The following is a 24,182-nucleotide window of genomic DNA, read 5'->3' as shown; positions in this document are numbered from 1 at the left end:
CGTCTCAAAAAAAGAAAAGCAAAAAAGAAAAAAGAAAAGAAAAGAAAAGAAAAGAAGGCCGGGTGCGGTGGCTTGCGCCTGTAATCCCAGCACTTTGGGAGGCCAAGGCGGGTGGATCACTTGAGGTCAGGAGTTCGAGACCAGCCTGACCAACACGATGAAACCCTGTTTCTACTAAAAATACAAAATTAGCCAGTATGGTGGCACACGCCTGTAATCCCAGCTAAGTGGGAGGTGGAAGCAAGATAATCGCTTGAATCTGGGAGGCAGAGGTTGAAGTGAGCCAAGATCACGCCACTGCACTCCAGCCTGGGTGACTGAGCGAGACTCCATCTCGAAAAAGAAAGAAAGGAAAAAATAAAGGGCTGGGTATGGTGGCTCACGCCTGTAATCCCAGCACTTTAGGAGGTCGCGAATGGCGGATCAGGTCAGGAGATGGAGACCATCCTGGCTAGCATGGTGAAACCCCATCTCTACTAAACAATATAAAAAAATTAGCTGGATGTGGTGGTGGGCGCCTGTAGTCCCAGCTACTTGGGAGGCTGAGGCAGGAGAATGGTGTGAACCTGGGAGGCGGAGCTTGCAGTGAGTAGAGATCGTGCCACTGTACTCCAGCCTGGGCAACAGGGCGAGACTCCATCTCAAAAACAAAAAAGGAAAAAGAAAGAAACAGAAATCTGTCTCAAGATGACTGTGTTGAATTTCTTGAGAGAAAGAATGTTGGTCTCTAGTGTGACATACTCCTCATGGATTTTTTTTAGGGTGAGTTAGATTATTGTTGCTTCGGAAGAGGCAATATTACAAAAAGAGGGAAGGAGTTGATTTAAAGGCAATTTAAAGAAAAATGTTAAGTAAATAATAGTACAAGTAGTCACGCAAATAGAGCAAAAATTGTGAATGTGATACTTGAATAACTAAAGTTTGGGAAATTTTGCCAGAATATTCAGGTGAGAACTAAGCTAAACTGTGTCCTGGGAGAGTCTAGCAAGACACTCTTGCATTTAATTGTGAAAAAGGTTAAATTACCAATCCAGTTGGTATGCGGGGGACAGATTCCTCATCCTGACCTGCTGGACTCGAAGGCAAGGCTGAGGGGAGCATAGCCTCAGAGTACAGGTGCGTGGGCAGGCTCATCAGCTGGACTCATCAGCTCATCATAGGCAGGAACAGCTGGGGTGGGGCAAGGATGAGGATAAAGGCAGAGCAGCCCCAAACTTGCTAGCTCTAGATCTGTGTTTCCAGTGCTCTTGTAAACATCTCTTGGATGTTCCTCAGGCACCTCTACTGATGTGCTGAAGTCAGCTTATACTGGCAGCCAATTGTTAATTTTTTTTTTTTTTGAGATGGAGTCTCGCTTTGTTGCCCAGGCTGGAGTGCAGTGGCATGCTCTCGGCTCACTGCAAGCTCCGCCTCTCGGGTTCACGCCATTCTCCTGCCTCAGCCTCCCGAGTAGCTGGGACTACAGGCGCCCACCACCACGCCCGGCTAATTTTTTTTGTATTTTCAGTAGAGACGGGGTTTCACCATGTTAGCCAGGATGGTCTTGATCTCCTGACCTCGTGATCCGCCCGCCTCAGCCTCCCAAAGTGCTGGGATTACAGGTGTGAGCCACCGCACCCGGCCTTTTTTTTTTTTTTTTTTTTTTTTTTGAGCTGGAGTCTCACTCTGTCACCCAGGCTGGAGTACAGTGTTGCGATTTTGGCTCACTGCAACCTCTGCCTCCCAAGTTCAAGCAATTCTTCTGCCTCAGCCTCCCGGGTAGTTGGGTGGGCAACACAGCAAGTCCTCATCTCTACACAATACTTTAAAAATTAAGAAAAACAAATAAAAATTTAAAAATAGGCTGGGAGCAGTGGCTCATGCCTGGTAATCCCAGCACTTTGGGAGGCCGAGGCGGGTGGATCACGAGGTCAGGAGTTTGAGAACAGCCTGGCTGGCATGGTGAAACCCCGTTTCTACTAAAAATACAAAAAATTAGCCGGGCATGGTGGCGGGCAGCTGTAGTCCCAGCTACTCGGGAGGCAGAGGCAGGAGAATTGCTTGAACCCGGCAGGCAGAGGTTGCAGTGAGGTAAGATCACGCCACTGGACTCCAGACTGGGCGACAGGGCGAGACTCCGTCTCAGAATAAATAAATAAATAATGAAATAAATAGATAAAAATTAAAAAATAAAAAATTAGCCTGTTGTGGTCCTAGCTACTTGGGAGGCTGAGGCAGGAGGATCACTTGGGCCCAGGAGCTCAAGGCTACAGTGAGCTATGATCACATCACTGCACTCTAGCTTGGTGACAGAGTGAGACCCTGTCTCTAGAAAAGAAAAAGAAAGAAAGAAAGAAAGAAAGAAAGAAAGAAAGAAAGAAAGAAAGAGAGGGAGGGAGGGAGGGAGGAAGGAAGGGAGGAAAGAAGGAAGGAAAGAAAGAAAAGACTATTCTATTCCAATAGGGAAGAAAGGTGGAGTTCAACTCCAAATACGATACAAATACAGTAAGGACACGTGGGGATTTATTTATAGCCGAGGAGTGGTGTAAGGGGTCAGTGGATGGACAATTATTGAGAGGAGACATCAAGAGTAGGACTAAGGATTTAGAGATCAAAAGTAGGGGAATGGCCGGGCACGGTGGCTCATGCCTGTAATCCCAGCACTTTGGGAGGCCAAGGTGGGCAGATCACAATGTCAGGAGTTTGAGACCTGTGTGGCCAACACGGCAAAACCCCGTCTCTACTAAAAGTACAAAAATAGTAGCCGGGCGTAGTGGCAGTCGCCTGTAATCCCAGCTACTTGGGAGGCTGAGGCAGGAGAGTCGCTTGAACTGGGAGACAGAGGTTATAGTGAGCTGAAATCGTGCCACTGCACTCCAGCCTGGGCAACAGAGTGAGACTCTGTCTCCACAAATAAAATAAAATAAAATAAAATAAATAAATAAATAAATAAATAAATAAATAAAATAAGGCTCATGCCTGCATTCCCAGCAGTTTGGGAGGCCGAGGCGGGCGTATCACAAGGTCAGGAGTTCGAGACCAGCCTGGCCAATAGGGTGAAACCCCGTCTCTACCAAAAGTACAAAAAATTAACCAGGCGTGGTGGCGGGCGCCTGTAGTCTTAGCTACTCAGGAGGCTGAGGCAGGAGAATTGCTTGAACCTGGGAGGTGGAGGTTGCAGTGAGCCGAGATCATGCCACTGTACTCTAGCCTGGGCGACAGAGCAAGACTCTGTCTCAAAAATAAATAAATAAATACATAAATAAATACAATACAATAAAATAAAAGTACAACAATTAGCCAGGCGTAGTGGTGGTTGCCTGTAATCCCAGCTACTTCTGGGGCTGAGGCATGAGAATCGCTTGAACCCAGGAGGCAGAGGTTGCAGTGAGCCAAAATCGCGTCACTGTTTTCCAGTCTGGGTGACAGAGCGAGACTCCGTCTCAAAACAAACAAACAAAACATCCAAACAAAACAAAACAAAGCAAAAAGTGGGGCAATGAAGAATTTGATCAGATATTAACGAGATGGGGATAACTTAGCAGGATTCCCTGCTAAGACTTGACTGGGCAGGACAAGGAAGGACAAGGGCCAACGTAGAGGCCTAGTCAAAAAGAGAGCTCAGAGGAGCCTAAATAAAGTTTGGTCAATGAGAGATTCTTTTTCAGTCCTTCCTCTTGTTCAAGGCAAGAAGTGACATTCTTCTTTCCTCTGAACAATTTAAAATCATTTCTTATTCAGTAGCCTTTTGTTCATTAAGGACCAGCTGAACCATGTGTTGAGACTTGGTAGTAGAGGATATTTGCAATCAGGTATTTAATGAGGGTGGTTTCTGTGAAAACAAAAGAAAAAAAAAAAAGACTGATGGTTGGAGCAGACTATAAATTCATGAGTCCAGAGGACAACCAGTTGAGAAGATTTCTATACACTGGGCTTGAAGCATCTTTAGATGGTGGAGTGAGGACAGCAGTGGCAAGCCAAGGGATTTTCTGATTTGCAGTTTGCATGGTTATTTCCTGGAGCGAAGCATGGAAGAGCATGGAAGTTCCACTGAACTTCCTGAGTGGCCCACACAGCAGCAGGCATGAAGGTTGTTCATACATGATCGGCTTTGGTGACAAATCCTTTTGAAGTTTTATATCAAGGTGTCTTGCTTTCACTTGTAGGGCTTCTTTAGATCCTGGGGAGAAAGAAAGTCAGCTACAAGACAATCTAGAGTCCCAGTAAGGATCTAGGCAGTCAGGTTTTAGTTCCCAGTGTCACCAAGTCAGGAGGGTGGGAAAATAATTGGAAAGATCAATTTAGAGAGTTATAGCTATATATTGAAGGAAACTGGAAGAATTGAGAATTTGTTGAGGACTAACAAAATGCACAGGACAGCAGAATCTAGTCCAACTTATAGGTAGATAACAAAGTAAAACGTAAAATGTAGATTGCCAAGTGGTGAAAAATATTTCAAAGACAATGAACAGGACTAGAATCTAATAACCCACAAGGGTGTGCTAAAGTTTTCTATTGAAACATAAAATTTCTTTCTATAGTCACCCCCTTTTTTGATCAATGACAACCAAAATCAGTGTGCAGAAGGGGAGTTTAAAAACAAACAAACAAACAAGGCCCGGCACGGTGGCTCACGCCTGTAATCCCAGCACTTTGGGAGGCCGAGGCAGGGGAATCACCTGAGGTCAGGAGTTTGAGACCAGCCTGGCTAACATGGTGAGACTCCATCTCTACTAAAAATACAAAAATTAGCCAGGCATAGTGGCACGTGCCTGTAATCTCAGCTACCCGGGAGACTGAGGCAGGAGAATCGCTTGAACCCGGGAGACAGAGGTTGCAGTGAGCCGAGATCATGCCACTGTATTCCAGCCTAGGTGAGAGAGCAAGACTCTGTCTCAATTAAAAACAAAAAGAGGCCGGGTGCAGTGGCTCACACCTGTAATCCCAGCACTTTGGGAGGCTGAGGTGGGCGGATCACGAGGTCAGGAGATTGAGACCATCCTGGTTAACATGGTGAAACCCCATCTCTACTAAGAGATACAAAAAAAAAAAAAAAAAATTAGCTGGGCATGGTGGCGGGCACCTGTAGTCCTAGCTACTTGGGAGGCTGAGGCAGGAGAATGGTGTGAACCTGGGAGGTGGAGCTTTCAGTGAGCCAAGATGGTGCCACTGCACTCCAGCCTGGGTGACAGAGGGTCGTTTTTTTTTTGTCTCAAAACAAAAACAAAAACAAAAAACAAAAACAAACAAACAAAAAATAATCAGAGTAAGATTATTCTTTTTTTTTTGAAATGGAGTTTCACTCTTGTTGCCCAGGCTGGAGTGCAATGGCGCAATCTCGGCTCACCGCATCCTCTGCCTCCCAGGTTCAAGCCATTGTCCTGCCTCAGCCTACCAAGTAGCTGGGATTACAGGCATGCACCACCACGCCCAGCTAATGTTGTATTTTTAGTAGAGATGGGATTTCTCCATGTTGGTCAGGCTGGTCTCGAACTCCTGACCTCAGGTAATCCACCTGCCTCAGCCTCCCAAAGTGCTGGCATTATAGGCATGAGCCAGCCACCACACCCAGGCCAGTAAGGTTATTCTTGTTTACACAACAAGTCTGGTTTCATTAGATTTGGTGTTATTGTTTGGGCATGGTGGCTCATGCATGTAACCCCAGCACTTTGGGAGGCTGAGGCAGGTGGATCACTTGAGGTCAAGAGTTTGAGACCAGCCCAGCCAACATGGTGAACCCCGTTTCTACTAAAAAATACAAAAGTTAGCTGGATGTGGTGGCAGATGCCTGTAATCCCAGCTACTCCGGAGGCTGAGGCAGGGGAATCGCTTGAACCCAGGAAGCAGAGGTGGCGATGAGCCAAGATCATGCCACTGCACTGCAGCCTAGGTGACAGAGTGAGACCCTGTCTCAAAAATAAATAAATGGGCCAGGTGCAGTGACTCACGCCTGTAATCCCAGCACTTTGGGAGGCCGAGGCGGGTGGATCACCTGAGGTCGGGAGTTCGAAATCAGCCTGACCAACATGGAGAAACCCTGTCTCTACTAAAAATACAAAAAATTAGCCGAGCATGGTGGTGCATGCCTATAATTCCAGCCACTTGGGAGGCTGAGGTAGGAGAATCGCTTGAATCCGGGAGGCGGAGGTTGCAGTGAGCCGAGATCATGCCATTGCACTCCAGCATGGGCAACGAGAGCGAAACTCCGTCTCAAAATAAATACATAAACACATAAACAAAATAAATAAATAAATAATAAATAAATAAAATAACTTGGGGTTATTATTTACATAAGAGCAGGAAGAATGGTATGTGGCCACGTAGGACTTTTTCAGTTTGCTTTGCTGTAACTTTTAATAAGGAAACTCATATTAGTTTTTTCTTTTCTTTTCTTTTTATTTGAGATAGGGTCTCACTCTGTTGCCCCAGCTGCAGTGTAGCAGCGCAGTCTCGGCTCACTGTAGCCTTGACCTCCTGGCCTCAGGTGATCCTCCCACTTCAGCCTCCCTAGTAGCTGGGACTGCAGGTGCATGCCACCATCCCTGGCTATTTTTTTATATTTTTAGTTGAGATGAGGTTTTGTCATGTTGACCAGGCTGGTCTCAAACTCCTGGGCTCAAGCAATCCACTCACCTTGGCCTCTTACAGTGCTGGGATCACAGGAATGAGCCACGGTGCCTGGCCTGGAGTTTCATATTAGATTTTTAAAAGCCTTCTGGAGGCTAGGAAGCCAAGCCAAGAACTTGTGACCAGATTTTACCTGCAGTACTTATAAATTTGGGTGAATTCCTCTCTTCTCAAGGTCCCATAAATATCCTAAGGTTTTTGAGCCTGCCTGCCATGAAGTGACCTTGTCTTACCTGGGGAAATGATCCACCCGCCTCAGCCTCTCAAAGTGCTGGGATTACAGGCATGAGCCATCATGCCCGGGGAATAACACTGAATCTAATGAGACCAGGCTTGTTTTATAAACAAGAATAAGGTTGGGATCCCTATAAGCCAGGTACCAGGTCAGTTTTCTCATGAGGGCTTTGTAAGCATTTGGTCCATAAAGTCAACCTTAGCTTCTTAAAACTGTTTGGTCATATCTCATTCTATGCATACTATTCTTGAATATGACATTCCGGTCAGAGTCCCGGTTATAGAACCAATGTTTTCAATTATGTCCTGTTAGAAGAGGACAGATTCTTATTGAATTTATGCAGATAATTATATTGCCATGAAAATAAGAGTACTCAATAAGAGTTCCCAAATTCCATAGGAATCAGTCAGGGAGAGAAGATAAATATCTCATTTCTGTTTATAAAAGCTGGGCACGGTGGCTCATGCCTGTAATCCCAGCACTTTGGGAGGCTGAGGGTGAGTGGATTACCTGAGGTCAGGAGTTCGAGACCAGTCTGGCCAACATGGCAAAACCCCATCTCTACTAAAAAATACAAAAGTTAGCCAGGCGTGGTGGCACCGCCTGTGATCCCAGCTACTAGGGAGGCTGAGGCAGGAGAATCACTTTAATCTGGGAGGCAGAGGTTGCGGTGAGCCAAGATCACGCCACTGCACTCCAGCCTGGGTGACAGAGTGAGACTCCGTCTCAAAAATAAATACATGAATAAATAAATAGGCCGGGTGTGGTGGCTCACGCCTGTAATCCCAGCACTTTGAGAGGCCGAGGTGGGCGGATCACGAGGTCAGGAGATCAAGACCATTCTGGCTAACACGGTGAAACCCCGTCTCTACTAAAAATACAAAAAAAAATTAGCTGGGCGTGGTGGTGGGCGCCTGTAGTCCCAGCTACTTAGGAGGCTGAGGCAGGAGAATGGCGTAAACCCTGGAGGCGGAGCTTGCAGTGAGCTGAGATTGCACCACTGCACTCCAGCCTGGGCGACAGAGCGAGACTCCATCTCAAATAAATAAAAATAAACAAATAAATAAAAGTATAATCTACTAGTTGTTATGACTATAGATAACTGAAAAGAGAAAAGGGCTTTCTTAAATCCAGCAGCAATATTCTAAATAAAAACCATAATAATCTTTCATCAGTTTATTCAGTCCTATGTAATTAATTCTTTTTCTGTTAAGATACTGGGTTAGCAGTTTTGTGACCCCATCGGCTTCTCCACTGGAGTTCTGGAAATCTCGACTTAGTCCAGTGGTACAGTCTCAAAGTTATTTAAGCAATGCCATCAGAAGCCTGTGCTCTCAAAGTATCTGGTATAGTTCTTTCCATGGGTCTCTGAGACCAGTTGTTAAAATTTTAGGAATTTTTCGAGTGATTGATGTCACATTAGGGGTGGCTTGAAATTAGGGGTGGGAGTATTTACCACAGGAATTGGTTCGTCAAGGCTTTTCCCACCATCTAGAGCCAGTAGTTAAATGTCTTCCAGCACACCACTGGGTACCTCCAACTCAACATATGCCAAACTGAATCACTTATCTCCCTCCGTAAAACCTGCTCCCCATCCTAGATTCCCAGTCCCTACGTGAATAATGTCACCACAGGCCCAGTTTCTCAAGCACAAAATTTTTTGAGTTGTTTATGACTCCTTTTCCCCCCTCACTGACAACATCAATCACTGAGCCTTGTCAATTCTCCTTCAGAAATGTTTTCCCAAACTAATCTTCTCTGTCACTATCTTAGTTCAAGCTCTTATCATTTTTTTTTTTTTTTTTGAGACTGAGTCTGGCTCTGTCGCCAGGCTAGAGTGCAGTGGCGCAATCTTGGCTCACTGCAACCTCTGCCTCCTGGGTTCAAGTGATTCTCCTGCCTCAGCCTTCCGAGTAGCTGGGACTCCAGGCATGTGCCACCATGCCCAGCTAATTTTTGTATTTTTAGTAGAAGTAGGGTTTCACCATGTTGGCAAGGATGGTTTCGATCTCTTGACCTTGTGATTTGCCTGCCTCGGCCTCCCAAAGTGCTGGGATTACAGGCGTGAGCCACTGCGCCTGGCCGCTCCTATCATTCTTTTTTTTTTTTTTTTTTTTTGCCTGCACAATTGCAAGAACCTCTTGGGTTATCTGCCTGCCTCCAGTGCATCCGGGTACTATCCCTTTCGGTCTTTCTAAAACACCCCAATGTAATCCAGGTACTTGCTGACATAAAGACCACAGCTGGCTCCCCTTTACCTATGGGAGAGTATCCAAGATCTTCAGCAGCTCTCAGAAAAGCCTTTAAAATTTTGCCTTAGGTCTTCTTCAGATTCATGTTCCCCACCCCTCCCTACCATGTACCCACTGTCCTGTATGAATTGCTTACTGTCCCCGAAATGTGCCTTACTCTTTCAAAACTTTATTCCCTCTGTCTGAAATCCTCCCCACCACTCTGAGCCTGGAAAATTTCTCTTCTTCTTCTTCTTTTTTTTTTTTGAGATGGAGTCTCCCTCTGTCGCCCAGGCTGGACTGCAGTGGCATGATCTTGGCTCACTGCAAGCTCCGCCTTCCGGGTTCACGCCATTCTGCTCCCTCAGCCTCCCAAATAGCTGGGACTACAGGTGCCCGTCACCACGCCCGGCTAATTTTTTTGTATTTGTAGTAGAGATGGGGCTTCACTGTGTTAGCCAGGATGGTCTCAATCTCCTGACCTCGTGATCCACCTGCCTTGGCCTCTCAAAGTGCTGGGATTACAGGTGTGAGCCACCGCGCTCGGCCAAAATTTCTCTTCTTTAAAGACCCAGCTCAGAGTTAATATTCTTTGTGGGCCAGGCACAGTGGCTGGCTCTAATCCCAGCACTTTGGGAGGCTGAGGAGGGCGGATCACTTGAGGCCAGGAGTTCAAAACCAGCCTGGACAACATGGTGAAACCCCGTCTCTACTAAAAATACAAAAATTAGCTGGGCATGGTGGCCCATGCCTGTAATCCCAGCTACTCAGGGGGCTGAGGAAGGAGAATCGCTTGAACCTGGGTGGCAAAGGTTGCAGTGAACCGAGATTGCACCACTGCACTCCAGCCTGGGCAACAGAGCGAGACTCCATCCAAAAAAAAAAAAAAAAAAAAACCAAATTATTTGAGAACTCTGTCAGGATTAAGTTAGTATTCCCCACCCCCATCCCCACACTGTCTATGCCTCTAATATAGAACTTATCACACAGTATTGGAGATACCTGTAAAACAGGTCTGGCTCCCCTGCCGGACTGTGTGTTACTTCAGAGCCTAGCATAGTACTTGGAACATGGCAAGAGCTCAAAAAATGTTGTTGAAAGAGTAGATTGAAGGGTGAATGAGTGAAGCTGGTCCCTGCTCTCATAAGACTGTTTCCTGCTTTGTTGTACAGAAGCCCCTACCTGAAGCATCTGTTCTGGTGCCCCCAGCTCCTGCATCCTACCTTAGTGCCCTGTCTGGCACCTTCATCTTCACAGGGATAGTGCTTGTCTAGCTCTTGCCAGACCTTTTGACACCTGGCATCCTTCCCTGGAAGCCCAGGCCCCATGGCAGGGCCTCTGTCACTGGCTGCCAGACACTCTGGCTGCCAACCACCTGCCTGTCTGGGCTTCCTCCTGGCTTCTGCTGCATCCTGGTTACCCAGATGCTTGCTCTACCTGCCTGTCTAAATAGCTGGCTGAGGCTCTGCTTCTACTTCTGGGATCTGCTTTACCCTGGACCATCTGTCTGCTCTCACAGTCCTGACCCTCCCTGTTCTAGCATCCCCTGTCACCAAAGGAATCCAATTTCTATCACTGTCCTGCTAAAAGATAAGGTAGAGCATACTGATTAAATGCACAGGCTCTAGACTTTAATTTCCTAGATTCAAATCCCACTTCTTTCACTTACAACCAGTTGTGTGGTCTTGGGGTAAGTCATTTCATCTCTTTGAACCACAGCTGGCTCATCTGCAAAATGGGCATGATAATGATACCTACATCAGAACGTCACTGTGAGATTTAAAGAAGATAACATGCTTAATATAGTAGCTGGCACCCAAGTAAATATCCAAGAACTATTTTCTATCATTATTGTTTTTATGTTTCCAGTATCTATGACAGAATTGGCACTCAACAAATGTGTGTTGAGAGGGGAGGAGGAAAAGAAATAACAATCGCTGGTTATTCCATTTCCTGATCAAAGTCTATTCCATTTGCTAATCCCACTCCCACCTCAGGAGGCAAGTACCTTATCACCATTTGGTTCTGTCGCTCAGATATTTCTGCAATCCCATGTCCTCTAGGAATCCTGTGCAGTCGAGAGCCAATAGCTTTCCTGGTCCCAATCTGCCTAGATAAATCAAAAACTCTCACGATTGCCCACTTCCACTTTTCATCTGTTACATGCATTTATCCTGATTCCTTCCCCGTGAAATTGCACTGATCTCAGATGTGTGGCTGGTGTGAACATTTGTGGATTACATATTTTACACATGAACCTACTTCTCCCCACCCTGCATATATGTGCTTTCTGCATTTTCTTTCTTTGTTTATTTTATTTTTTTGAGACAGGGTCTCACTGAGTGCAGCGGCGCAATCTTGGCTCACTGCAACCTCCGCCTCCCAGGTCCAAGCGATTCTCCTGCCTCAGCCTTCTGAGTAGCTGGCATTACAGGTATGCACCATCATGCCCAGCTAATTTTTGTAATTTAGTAGAGACAGGGTTTCGCCATGTTGACCAGGCTGGTCTGGAACTCCTGACCTCAAGTAATCCGCCTGCCTCGGCCTCCTAAAGTGCTGGGATTACAGGCATGAGCCACCATGACTGGCCGCTTTCTGCATTTTCAGTGTCACTCAGCCCTTGTTGTCTCTGATTGTCAAGGCAACGACTGCGTGTAAACTAATGTGGACGGAGTATTGGACAGACAAATGCCTTAGAAACGTTTTGTGATGAAGATGAAGGAGAGGCGCTGGAAGCAGAAGCTGGGGAGGGGGTAGGATTTGTGTCTCCACTTACTCTTCACCCCAGCAGGGACAGAAAGCATGCCTCCTCTTTCCTGTTCATTGGCTACATTCCTCTCTGAGGCCAGAGGGGCAAGCTGGACAATGCAAATGAACTTTGGATGAGACTTAGCCAAGGGGCCTCCAAAGGGAGAGCAGCAGGGCTGCCTAGGAGGGAATCGAAAAATAAGGTGGCCACCTATTTCTTAGCACCTTCTTTGTTTTCCCAATCGGAAACTCCTCCCCTCTCCTGGAGATCCAATACCAAAATGCAAAAGCTCTCTCAGAATATGTGCCTGAGTCTGAGAGCACTTTGCAGACTGGGAAGCCCCTGAGTCTCTAGCCTTTGGTATGATACTCAGGCTCCGGGGAATTGATCCTGCACCCATTATTCACAAAGCTCTATACAAGGCAGTGTTAAACTTAGGTCAAACTGCAAGTTTTCAATCATATGCTTTAGCTGTGGGATGAAGACACACAGCAGAGAAGTGGTGATGGTTGCGTGAGCATCAAAAAGCAAATGAGACTACAAGCAGCAGCCCAAAGGGGGCAAACTTAGCCAGTCTCTTGCCAACTTCCCACTATGGATGTTCTATTGGCTTCATTTGACCCTATCCAGGAAAGCTAGGATTTCTTGTGCAGGTGGAAGTCCATTCATTCGCCTATTTCAGGAGTTTGGGTCCAGAACAGCTTGTTATTTCAGTCTCAGCTCCCTACTTTTCTTACTCCTCCTACCTTTTCCCCTCCTCCTAGTAACGACTGAAGGTCTGTTTCCTCTTTAGGGCTGTAATTTTGCATTTGCAGTCCCCGGCAAAACTGTCATACGTGCCCACTGCAGGTGCCCACTGCAGATGCCCAAGACCCGGAGAAATGTTTGTAAATCTTCAACCCTGGATTGTACTTCCCCAGACTCCTCTCTCGGTGGGGCCGGCGGTTGGGGCAAGGCAGCTGACCTTTGCTAGGGACTCAGAGCTGCGGGGGGTCTGGAATTGAACTGGAAACCGAGAGGCAAAAGGCCCGCTGTCGTTTCTCCCGCCCCTGCCCCCACCCCGATCTTGCGGAAGGGAGAAAGCTCAAAGAACAATGAGGGGTTAAGCTCCTTATAAGGAAATGAACCTCCTCTTTCCTGTGCGGAAATTGTGCTTTTTGCTTCTATATGTTCAAAATACACTGTAAAAAACGATCCTCGATAGGATTCACCAAATCCATTTCCCTAGAGCAAGGCGGCGGAGGTGGGGGGGTGGGCGTCAAGTGGGAACGAGGCGAGAGAGGACGGGAGGGGCGGGAATCAGGCGAGCGTGTGAAGAATTTGAGGGATGAGTCATCAAAAAGAAGCTGGGAAAGGGAGCGGAACTAGTAATCCGAGCTGGGAAGCAGACGAACATTCATTAGACGCAGATTGTGTCAATCACGTTTGCTCCGCAAATGAACTGAGAGCCTACCTGGCCTCTCCGACCGGAAAAAGGGTCTTGGTGGGCGGTCTAAAGCTTTTGAAATCGGAAAAGGCGGAGCGCGAGAGAGCCGTCAGAGCAGCCTGATGCAGCGCAGGCGTGCTCCGCAGAAAGATGGCGTTTGCCATCAAGGTCACATGGCCACTTTAGGGGACTAAAACGAAATACTAGCTGATATCAACAGGAACTGCCAGCACAGGATCAGATTTTCAGAAGCAGTCTCAATTCTAAGTGTCTTTTTCTAATTAGAATCGTAAGCACGTTTATTTGTATTTGTCCGAACACATGTCCTAAGTCATCAAAACTATGTGAAGGGGTAGAGTTTCACTGAGGGTCTTCTCTTTCCGGAGGCCTGAAAAGGGTGGGAGGAGGGTGGGGGAAACCCAAGGGCCAGGGTGACTGTAGAACCGGCAAGCAGCACGTGCCAGGATAGAAGGCACCCACTAGGGTCTCTGCACTCAGAGCAGTATGGGAAACTGATTCCACCAGGTACTGTGAAACTCAGTAGATCTGTTAGGCTGGTGCAAAAGTAATTGCGGTTTTTTGCCATTAACGTTAATTGCAAAAACCGCAATTACTTTTGCACCAACCTTCAGGTTCGGGTCTAGGCAGCTTTGTCTAACCTCTGACCTATCATGAATTGGGAAAGGTTGCCCTGGCAAAAAAGGATTTGCTAAGGTGCCCTATACATTGAACCAGATAACTTCCTCTATGATTTTTTTTTTTTTTTTGAAACGGAGTTTTACTCTTGTTGCCCAGACTGGAGTGCAATGGCACTCTCTCGGCTCCCTGCAGCCTACGCCTCCTGGGTTCAAGCAATTCTCCTGCCTCAGTCTTCCAAGTAGCTGAGATTACAGGTGCCTGCTACCACGCCTGTCTAATTTTTTGTATTTTTAGTGGAGACAGGGTTTCACCATATTGGCCCAGCTGGTCTCGAACTCCTGACCTCAGGTGATCCACCTGCCTCAGCTTCCCAAAGTGCTGGGATTACAGGCGTGAACCACTGCACCCAGCCTCCTCTATGGTTAAGCTTTATTTATTTATTTGAGATGGAATTTTGCTCTGTCATCCAGGCTGGAGTGCAGTGGCTCAGCTTAGTGCAACCTCCACCTCCCGGGTTCAAGCTATTCTCCAGCCTCAGCCTCCCAAGTAGCTGGGATTACAGGAGTGTGCCACCATGCCCAGCTAATTTTTGTATTTTAGTAGAGATGGGGTTAATTTATTTTTATTTAGTAGAGACAGGGTTTCACCATGTTGGTCAGGCTGGTCTCAAACTCCTGACCTCAGGTGATCTGCCCACCTCGGCCTCCCTAAGTGCTGGGATTACAGGTGTGAGCCATCAGGCCCGGCCAACTATGGTTAAACTTTAGTTGATACAGGATAAGAAATGTGAACATTGTAAGCCCATTAGTTTGTGTGTTCTCTTGTTACCTTTTTTGGTTACTTTCTTATCCATTAGTGTCCTAGCAAATGTTACTTTTCAAAAATTGCAGCCTTGTCTTAACTAAAAGATAAAAAGGAATTTGTTTACTTCTTAGCCAGTACAGTTAGAGGGCATGCACTCTGGCAGCCCTGTAATGTAGGGACCAGGGAAGAATTGAGGCAAATAAAAGTAGTGATCCATGAATTGAAGCATGCTAATCTAGCTGATGGTTTCTTTCTTTTGCACTTCTGCCATTTTCATGCCCCTCACCTGCAATTGACAATCCAAACTGAGAGCTGGTCCAGGATTCTCCAGCACCCAGAAGAGCCTGAGGTGGACACAACAGAAACTCAGACTTTAAGGGTACCTAGGAATGGAAGTAGTGGCAGAAGGATTAACCTTTTCATTAGCTCAGTCTTGTCCTTGCTCAGCTCTGGCCATCCCAGTTCAAGCCATCCCCTCAAACTATGCTCTACTAATACTCCTTTATAAGACATCATCAGACCACTCCAGTTTTTTCCTGTTTGTTTGTTTGTTTGTTTATTGTTGTTGTTGAGATACAGTCTCATGCTGTCACCCAGGCTGGAGTGCAGTGGCGCGGTCTCAGTTCACTGCAACCTCCGCCTTCTCCTGCCTTACCCTCCAGAGTAGCTGGGATTACAGGCACCTGCCACCATGCCTGGCTAATTTTTTGTATTTTTTGTAGAGATGGGTTTTCACCACGTTGGCCAGGCTGGTCTTGAAAATTCCTGACCTCAAGCGATCTGCCCACCTCAGCCTCCCAAAGTGCTGGAATTACAGGCGTGAGCCACCACACCCAGCCGCAGTGTCAGTTTTATTGATCCTGTTGAATCTATTTAGGAAAGGGGCTTGAGGGAAAAGGGGGCCACCATCTGTTCTATTATCAGAGGCACCGTTTCTCCCTCCCCTAACCTTTAAGAGGGGCTGTAGGATTTCTAAGTGTAGTTTCAATAAACAGGTTTCTTACGGAGGAGCTATTCTAGCTCAGTCATTCTAGAATAGTATAGCCCACTCAGGAAGAAACAGCACTTAAACTTGAGCTGAGTGGGGAACAAGACTCATTTACTGTTCCTCCCTTGGCCACCCTAGACAATCATGACAATTTCTCTTGGTCACGTCTGAGAGAGAGGTATTGTAATAATCTTTTGTGGATACTCAAGCCATCATAAGAGAATGTGTGTGGGTGGAGAGAGGGGGACATGGCAAACCCAGTCCTGTAGTATTCTGGGGAAGGTACTCTGGGGGAAGATACTCCATTTACCCCAGGGGTGCTCTGGGAAAAAATAGAAACTTTGGTAACATAGGAAAGGATGGCTATGAGGCCTGGTGCAGGACTTTCCCTTTCCTCCTCTTCTTTTCCATTTACACAGACCCCAGAATGCCTCTGAATGACTGGCTCTATCCTGCTGGAAGGAAGCTAGTCCCATCCCTAGATGCTGGGAAGCAGTTCAGTGCTCTTGATTTAGGAAGGAGGGGGAAGGCAGCTTCTACACGAGGGCGCTATATTCTGTCTTGGACACCAGGTGGCACCAAATCATAACCATAGCTGCAAAGAAACCATCAGGAAATGGACCTTGAGAGCCCTTGAACTATTTTCCTCTCCCTCCCCACTCCCCACATGAAATTGAAGAGTGTGAAGCCTTTCAGATATGGTGGATGACCCTCCTTCAATTAAAACTCTTGAATTCTTAAGCCAGAGCCACTTCCAGCTGAAGATTTTTAGGATTTATTATTATTATTTTTTTGAGACGGAGTTTCACTCTTGTGGCCCAGGCCGGAGTGCAATGGCGTGATCTTGGCTCACTGCAACCTCTGCCTCCTGGGTTCAAGCGATTCTCCTGCCTCAGCCTCCCGAGTAGCTAGGATTACAGGTGCCCACCACCACGCCCAACTAATTTTTGTATTTTTAGTAGAGATGGGGTTTCACCACGTTGGCCAGGCTGGTCTGGAACTCCTGACCTCAGGTGATCCGCCCGCCTTGACCTCCCAAAGTGCTGGGATAACAGGCGTGAGCCACCGCGCCCGGCCAATTTTTAGGATTTAAATATGGCCTTAGTCCCTGCTCTTCCCAGAGACCTATTTTTCAGCTTCAGAAGAGGAAAAGGGTGATTTTCCTAGAACCTTTGTGGATGCCTCCACCCTCCAGAAGAGTTGTTTTTCTCCAAGGAGGTCAGTTGAACAGTGGACATGAGACCTCAGAGGCTCTGCTTAAATTCTAGTCCTCATTCTGAAGGACTGAATGCTCTACCCTGGGCATGCTGAAAATGACCGTGTCTAAAAAAGTTGTGATGTGGCTGACCAGCCTCATTACTTCTTACAATCAAACAGGCCTGCTTCCAGCACCACAGACGCGTTCCATAAATACCCATTCCTAGACTCCTCCACCTGGAATGCTGTCTTCTCTCAGCCGTGTCCATGTGTCAGATCTATCCCATTTGTCAGGGTACAGATCAAACTCTTTGAAGCCTCTCTTTTGGTTCCCCCCAGTCTGAAGGGCCTGCTCCCTCTTCTGAATTACTGTAACAACTTGGGTCATTTTCCCTGTTATACTTTATACCATGGCTATTTGTGAACATATCTCCCCTACAGAACTGTGAGCTCCCTGAGGGCAAAGACTACGTCGTATTCATCTTTTTATAGCCTATACTGGGGAACACAGTAGGCAGTCAGTCATAATAATAATATCTTACATTTGTATAACGCTTACAGTTTCCGAAGCACATTCACATACATCTCATTTAATCCTCACAACAACCCTGTGAGGTAGGTGTAATCGGCCTGTCCCTATTTTACAGATGAGCAAACAGACTCAGAGACGTTAAACACTTCAACCAAGGTCATCCAGCTAGGAAGAGGCAGAGATGGATCTGAATGCATGTTTCCTGACCCTAAGTCCAGTTATTTCAACTTTCTACATCTGAGCTGTTGGTTGGAAAATTCCTTCTTGGAGACTGAAGCCACAGGGCTCATCCTGGGGGCTGGGGAGAAGGGAGGAGAAGATCTAAAGGTCAAACGCCTTTCGTTCCCACTCCCTTCTCCTCCCCACTCCCTGTTTCCAAAAAGAATTTCAAAATGCAATCTTGTTTTGTTGAAGAATGCCCTGGCGTGAGATGTCCTTGTAGATAAGAATGAAAAATGTGGGGTGAAGACAGGACAGTTGGGTGTATTCACAGCTGGTGACTAACGGATCTTTGTCAGCCTGGAGGGAGGTCCTTTGCCTAGCCAATAATTTAATTAATGACTTGGATGAGGACATTGATGGCACACTGATCAAATTTGCAAATGACATGAAGCTGGCTTCAGAAAGAATCCCAAGAGTCCATAATGAACGAGGAAGATGAAATGTAAAGTTTCATAATCAAGTTTTTGAAACCAAATGCTTAAGTGCAAGGTAAGAGAGACATGTGTGAAAAGGTTTTAAGTGTTTGGAGTAATTGTAACCTCACTATTTTTGACACTAGCTGCCCCAAATGCTAATATGTTAGGGTCTGGAATGGGAGAGATTACAGTTCTGCTTTCCTGTCTGCTCATTAGACCACAGTGGATGATTGTCTTTAGCCTTGAATTACCGTATATGAACAGGGATGTTAGCAACCTGGAGCATGTACAAAAGCAAGAGACCAGAAGTGTGGGAAGACTTGAAAATCACTGTGTATGAATGACTGGAGCTATTTAACCTGGAGTAGGGATCAACAGGGTGATGATGGTGGTTCAGGATCCAGTTTTCAAATACAGGTTTGAAATATTGGGATAGGTCAAGGTGGTTCATGCCTGTGGTTCCAGCACTTTAGGAGGCCGAGGTGGGAGGATCACAAGAGCCCAGGAGTTGGAGACCAGCCTGGGCAACATAGACCCCTTCTCTATAAAAATATTAAAAAAAAATTTTGGCTGGGTTTGGTGGCACACGCCTGTAATCCCAGCACTTTGGAAGGCTGAGGTGGGTGGATCACAAGATCAAGAGATCGAGACCATCGTGGCCGACATGGCAAAACCCCGTCTCTACTGAAAATACAAACATTAGCTGGTGTGTGCCTATAGTCCCAGCTACTCGGGAGGCTGAGGCAGGAGAATTGCCTGAACCTGGGAGGCGGAACTTGCAGTGAGCCGAGATCACACCACTGCAGTCCAGCCTGGATGACAGAGCAAGACTCCATCTAAAAATAATGATAATAATTAAAATAAATAAAAAAATTAAAAAGAGAAAACAATACAAGTGTTGGAAGAGTCCTCATATAGAAGGGGGATTCACCTTGTTTTGCTTTGTAACAGTGTGCAATCAGGAGCAATGGGTGGGTGCTGTGGGAAAGCTGATTTTGAATCAACATAAGATAGAACTTCATAATGGTTTAAGATGCTATAATATGCACTAGTCTTTTTGGGGAGGACAAGAATTTCCTATCAATGGAAGTATTTAATATTTAAGCAGAGGCAAAATAACTACTTGGCAAAGAGACTGCAGAAGGGAATAAAGCACCAGATCATAAGGGAGGGGAACTAGGTAACCAGTAAGACGGCTGCTTCTTTTTCTTTTCTTTTTTTTTTTTTTTGAGTCAAGGTCTCTCTATGTCACCCAGGCTGGAGTGCAGTGCTCGATCACAGCTCACTGTAGCCCCGACCTCCTGGGTTCAAGTGATTCTCCCACCCCAGCCTTCTGAGTAGTTGGGACCACAGGCATGTATCATCACGCCTGGTTAATTTTTTTGTTTTTTAGAAACAGAGTGTTCCTATGTTGCCCATGCGGGTCTCAAACACCTGGGCTCGAGATCCTCCCACCTCGGCCTTCCAAAGTGCTGAGATTATAGGTATGAGCCACCGCACCTAGCCTAAAGCTACTTCTGACACTATAATTTGGAAATTCAAGTCGGGGCGGGGGGTGGTTGGAGGCGAAAATAGTTGTAGCCCTCAGAGTAGGTACCTCTGAACTAGTTATTATCTTTGCTTCCAGGCTTTCCTCCTCCAGCTCACCTTGCACGTAGGCTCTAGAAATATTTTCTTGAATATTCTACCATGAGACCTTCCAGCTCATGTACGATAGAATCTCAGTAACCCTAAAGGTCATCTGGTTCAGTCCTTTATCAGATGCTTTAATCGTCTTTGCATCACCAACATGGAGTCCCTGCTTGAATATTTCTGTGATGGAGAGCTGCCTACTTTTAGGGGCAGTCCATTTTAATTGCAGAGAGTACTACTAATACTAGAAAGGTCTTCCCAAACACAGCAAAATGCTTACGTTTAGATGTTGGGATTAGGACATTTTTCTTCTGTTTCTGAAACTGTTGGTAATACATTTTAAAGGACTTCAAGAGGCTGGAATCAGGAGCTGAAACTTTTATTATAATTTTTCATTATAAAAAAGGAAGGAAAAGGAGCCTCTTCCTTATGTTGAACCCAAATCTGTTTTCCTATAATTTCCATCCATTAGATCTTGGAGCCCTGAAGTCACACAGAACAAATCTACTGTGAGCCCAGTAATTATTCACTGACAGTAGACAAATTTCTCCTGGGATTCTTCAGTCCTCTCACTCTTCTCTGGATATACTTTTGTTAACATCTCCCTTGAAGTCTGGTGCTCATAACTGAACACTGGGCGTCAGATGTGGTCTGAGCAGTGCAGAGTAGCACAAGATGATCACCTCCTTTGTTCTGAAAGTTGTACTCTTAGTAATATGGCCCAAGGTCACAATACTTTTTATAGCAACCAAACCGCACTTTCAACTCATAAGCTTTCATTCACTCTAAAACCCCTCTAAGCCACATCTCTCACATCTTACATTTGTACTGCCACATTTTGAAGTTCAAATAAGGGACTTTACCAACTTTGTGTAATTTGTAAATTTGATCTAGTGACATTAAAACAGAACTATTTTGTATGTAGTCATTCAACCAGTTAAGAATTCGCCTAGGTTTACCTTTACCCACCCCACATGTATACATGTTGTCCCAAAAGCATTGAGAGAATGTTTGGTTGAACTCCAGATACGCTGTGGGTGATAACTTTTCCCTCCTCTACCTCTCCGGTCACTCTGTCAAGGGAAATTAACCCAGCGGGGCATGATTTGTTTTTCCTGAATCCATGTGGGGACTGCGTGATCGTTGCCTCTTTTTTTTTTTTTTTTTTGAGACGGAGTCTGGCTCAGTCGCTCAGGCTGGAGTGCAGTGGCGCGATCTCGGCTCACTGCAATCTCCACCTCGGGGTCATGCCATTCTCCTGCCTCAGCCTCCGGGGTAGCTGGGACTACAGGCGCCCACCGCCACCACGCCCGGCTAATTTTTTGTATTTTTAGTAGAGACGGGGTTTCACCATGTTAGCCAGGATGGTCTCGATCTCCTGACCTCGTGATCCGCCCTCCTCGGCCTCCCAAAGTGCTGGGATTACAGGCGTGAGCCACCGCACCCGGCTGTTGCTTCTTTTTGTAAGTGCTCACCAACCATCCTTTTAATCATCTGTCCTAGAATCTTGCCCTCCATCAATATCAAACGTATTGATCTAAAGTTTGTGGAGTTTACCTTTTCCCATCTGTCAAAGTGGGGCCATGTTTGCCCATCTCTAGGCTGCAGCACGTATCTCTTCCCTTCTCTATGGGGTTTTCAGGGCCACCACCCGTTGTCCTGCAATTTGAGCTGCAAGTCCTTAAGTGCCCTGGGATGTTACTGACTCAGACAATGAAATGGAGTTACTCAGGGCAGTTTACGGCTCTCTTGGACTAGACTGCCTTCAGGAGCTTCTCTCTGGTGTTCACCTTGTCCTTTCTAGTGTGAAAATCCTTTTCCTTGTAGAAGAGAAGGAGTGAAAGAGGAGCTGAGGAGGCTTTGTTGTTCCACCATAAAACCATTCGCAAAAGAGTTCAATCAGGGTGTCCAGTTGCTCATTCAATAGTAGCCAAACTCTTCTGCTGTGAAGATCTTCATGAGCTGCCTCACCAAGCTGATTTCCCACCATTTTGGCCAGTCCCCTCAAGCACACCTAGACCTTCTCATCTCCATGATTTGGCTGTGTTTTCCCTCCAATGCCCACTCTATCCACCCACCCACCCCAATCCCATCATAGCCTCTTTTACAGTTTCTCCAATCCCTTTAACCTTTACCATACAATTGAAGCACATGCATTTCATTCATTTGATTGTGGTTCCGTTTTGTTTTCCTGACCGTATGCAACTGGTGTCTTCTATCCCCCATAGTATGTAAACTAGCACAGGGCCAAGCCTACGGTCCTGGTAACCATACTTCAAGCTATGGAGATTTCCAGTGACCAACCTCTGACCCTTCACACACACTACAAATTCAGATCATATGATAGCTGTGTCCAGCTCCTTAAAAGACTAAAATAGAAACCAGATAAATCTAGGGATGTGGACTGACCCCATCTAGGCACTAATGCGTTTTGTAATGTTAAATAAAATCCAAGTATATCCTCAACTTCACTTCAAACAAGGAGCTGGGCTTTTTAGCTGGGCCCAGGGCCAGCTGTCAGCAACAGGGCTGAGAACCTGAAGCTACATGGGCATGGAATTGACTGTCAATTAGATTGAAATCCTGCCTGTCTTGGAGATCACCTCTTCCACCTAGACATTTCAAAAGTGTGAAGACCAATTGTAATCTCTCACTGATGGGTCCCTAATAGGATTGGAGCTGGTTTTGCTATGGCGCCTTGAGTTCTTAGAGGAGAGGCAGTGTCTAAATCATCCCAAAATAGAGAGCCCTCCTAACTTGGAGGTACACTTCCCACTCCAGAGCGGGAGGCCAGGTATGGTCTCAAATAGGAGGCCACGTAATATCTCAAATGGACCAATCAAAGGATGGAACATAAGAACAAAGACTCTGGATTGACTTCAAAAGGTCAATTGGGAGGTTGAGGTGGGAGGATTACTTGAGCCCAGGAGTTCGAGACCAGCCTGGGCAACATGGTGAAACCCCATCTCTGTTTAAAAAAAAAAAAAAAAAGACATATAATCTAGCCCTCTGCTTTCAGGAAGATGAGAAATACCAGTGCTTCCCTTAGTAGCCATTCACTCAATTTGGCAACTGTTATTGAGGACTCACTAGGTGCTTGTGATCATTTCCTATTCATAGCAAAGTTATTCCTTGTATGTCACTTGATCTCATTTTCCCTTCTATCATTCTCAAAAGAAATGGAGAACAGGTCATCAGCTCTGTCCTTATTTAGGAGTTAAATTTTGAAGATGGGTATAGCACACTTTTCACATGGTAGGTGCTCTACAACCATTGAATGTTACCTCATCAGCTTTTTCCTTTCTAGATCACACACACACACTCACACATACACACACACGCACACAGCACCCAGTCCTGTGGCATTATTTATGCTCTTCTCCAGATCCTCTCTAGCTTTCCACTTATGCTAAAAATGTGTTGGTCAAAGGTAGACCCATCATGCTTTGAAAGGTATGACCAATGGCAGGTAGAATGGAACAAGTTGAGTGGGACTGTGGCAAGGGTCATGTAGTGCTGGGTGGCATCCTACGTCTGTTTCTAATACTAACTGTGACGGGCTTTTCTGGGCCCATTTCCCCAACTATAAAATAAATGGGTTGGACTAGATGACTCTCAGGTGACTTCTGGTTCTAAATCTCACACTTGGATGGCTTCTCAGCTCCTCCATGCTGGGTTTTTGTTACTATATGCAGGATCCACATTAGTTTTGGAAAAAAGAAAGGAAAGAAGGGTGGGAGGAAAGGAGGGAGAAAACCAGTTTTATATCATGGACTCACTTGTGATGTACCCTGACACCATCTCCCCAGTTCTTCTTTTTAACTATACTTGTGTCAAGTCAATCACTGCCCATCTCCCTTGTCCAGTGTACCATATTAGTGTATTAGTTCTGGGTTTTGGTCTTTGTGCACACTACCTGTGTTCGTCCTCTCTGGACATGGTCCTGCTTGTGATGGTTCATCTCCCTCATTTTGTCAGGGTCATTTGAAGAATTCTATTCCTGCTTTCTGAGGTATCAGCAACCCCACCCAACTATCATACTTGCTGAGCACACTCCCAGTTCAGTCTTTTAAGTCACTGAGAATAATATGAAATCCCATAATGCTAACCCTGTGGGGCCCCACTGAATCCATGCCCCAGGGTTGACAGGGAGTCATTGATCACAATCCTGTAGAAAAATCGCTCCCAGGGCCCCAAGGACTTCTCCAGTTCTAATTCACAGAGCAGCAAACAAGTATTCCTGGGGAAGGAGAGGGCCCCTGCTCTGTCAGTCATTCAAGGCCAGGGAGTCCACGTCTGACGCTGCACTGGATTCAGATAGGAGAAAGAATTTCAGCATGTTAGAGGTCAAACTTCCTCCCAGCCCCCAGTCCAAGGTGAGGGCAGGGTGGTTGCAGCAGAGGAGGAGGAGGAGAAGGAAGAGGAGGAGGAGGCCGCAGCCATAGCAGAGGAGGAAGGAAGTATTTTTGCCATTTCATTAGGAGGCCTGAAGTGCTGAGATGAGG

The 24,182-nt window shown here is 46.2% G+C and overlaps 1 long non-coding RNA gene across 3 annotated transcripts in view; it reads left to right on the top strand.

The window, feature by feature from the left end:
- The window catches only part of LOC123571107 (uncharacterized), a 50,172-nt gene that overhangs the window by 3,146 nt on the left and 22,844 nt on the right, over positions 1-24,182 (top strand). For 2 of the 3 annotated variants that reach the window (XR_010584095.2, XR_006695275.3), the window contains exon 2: positions 11,404-11,506. The exons of the other annotated variant lie outside the window; for it this stretch is intronic. This is a non-coding gene — a long non-coding RNA (uncharacterized lncRNA). The remainder of the gene's footprint in view (positions 1-11,403; positions 11,507-24,182) is intronic. 3 annotated transcript variants of the gene reach the window in all.

The sequence above is a fragment of the Macaca fascicularis genome, chromosome X, assembly GCF_037993035.2.
Source record: "Macaca fascicularis isolate 582-1 chromosome X, T2T-MFA8v1.1".
NCBI lineage: Eukaryota > Metazoa > Chordata > Mammalia > Primates > Cercopithecidae > Macaca > Macaca fascicularis.
Note: the sequence above shows the minus strand (reverse complement) of the source record. Positions and strands in the feature narration are given on the sequence as shown.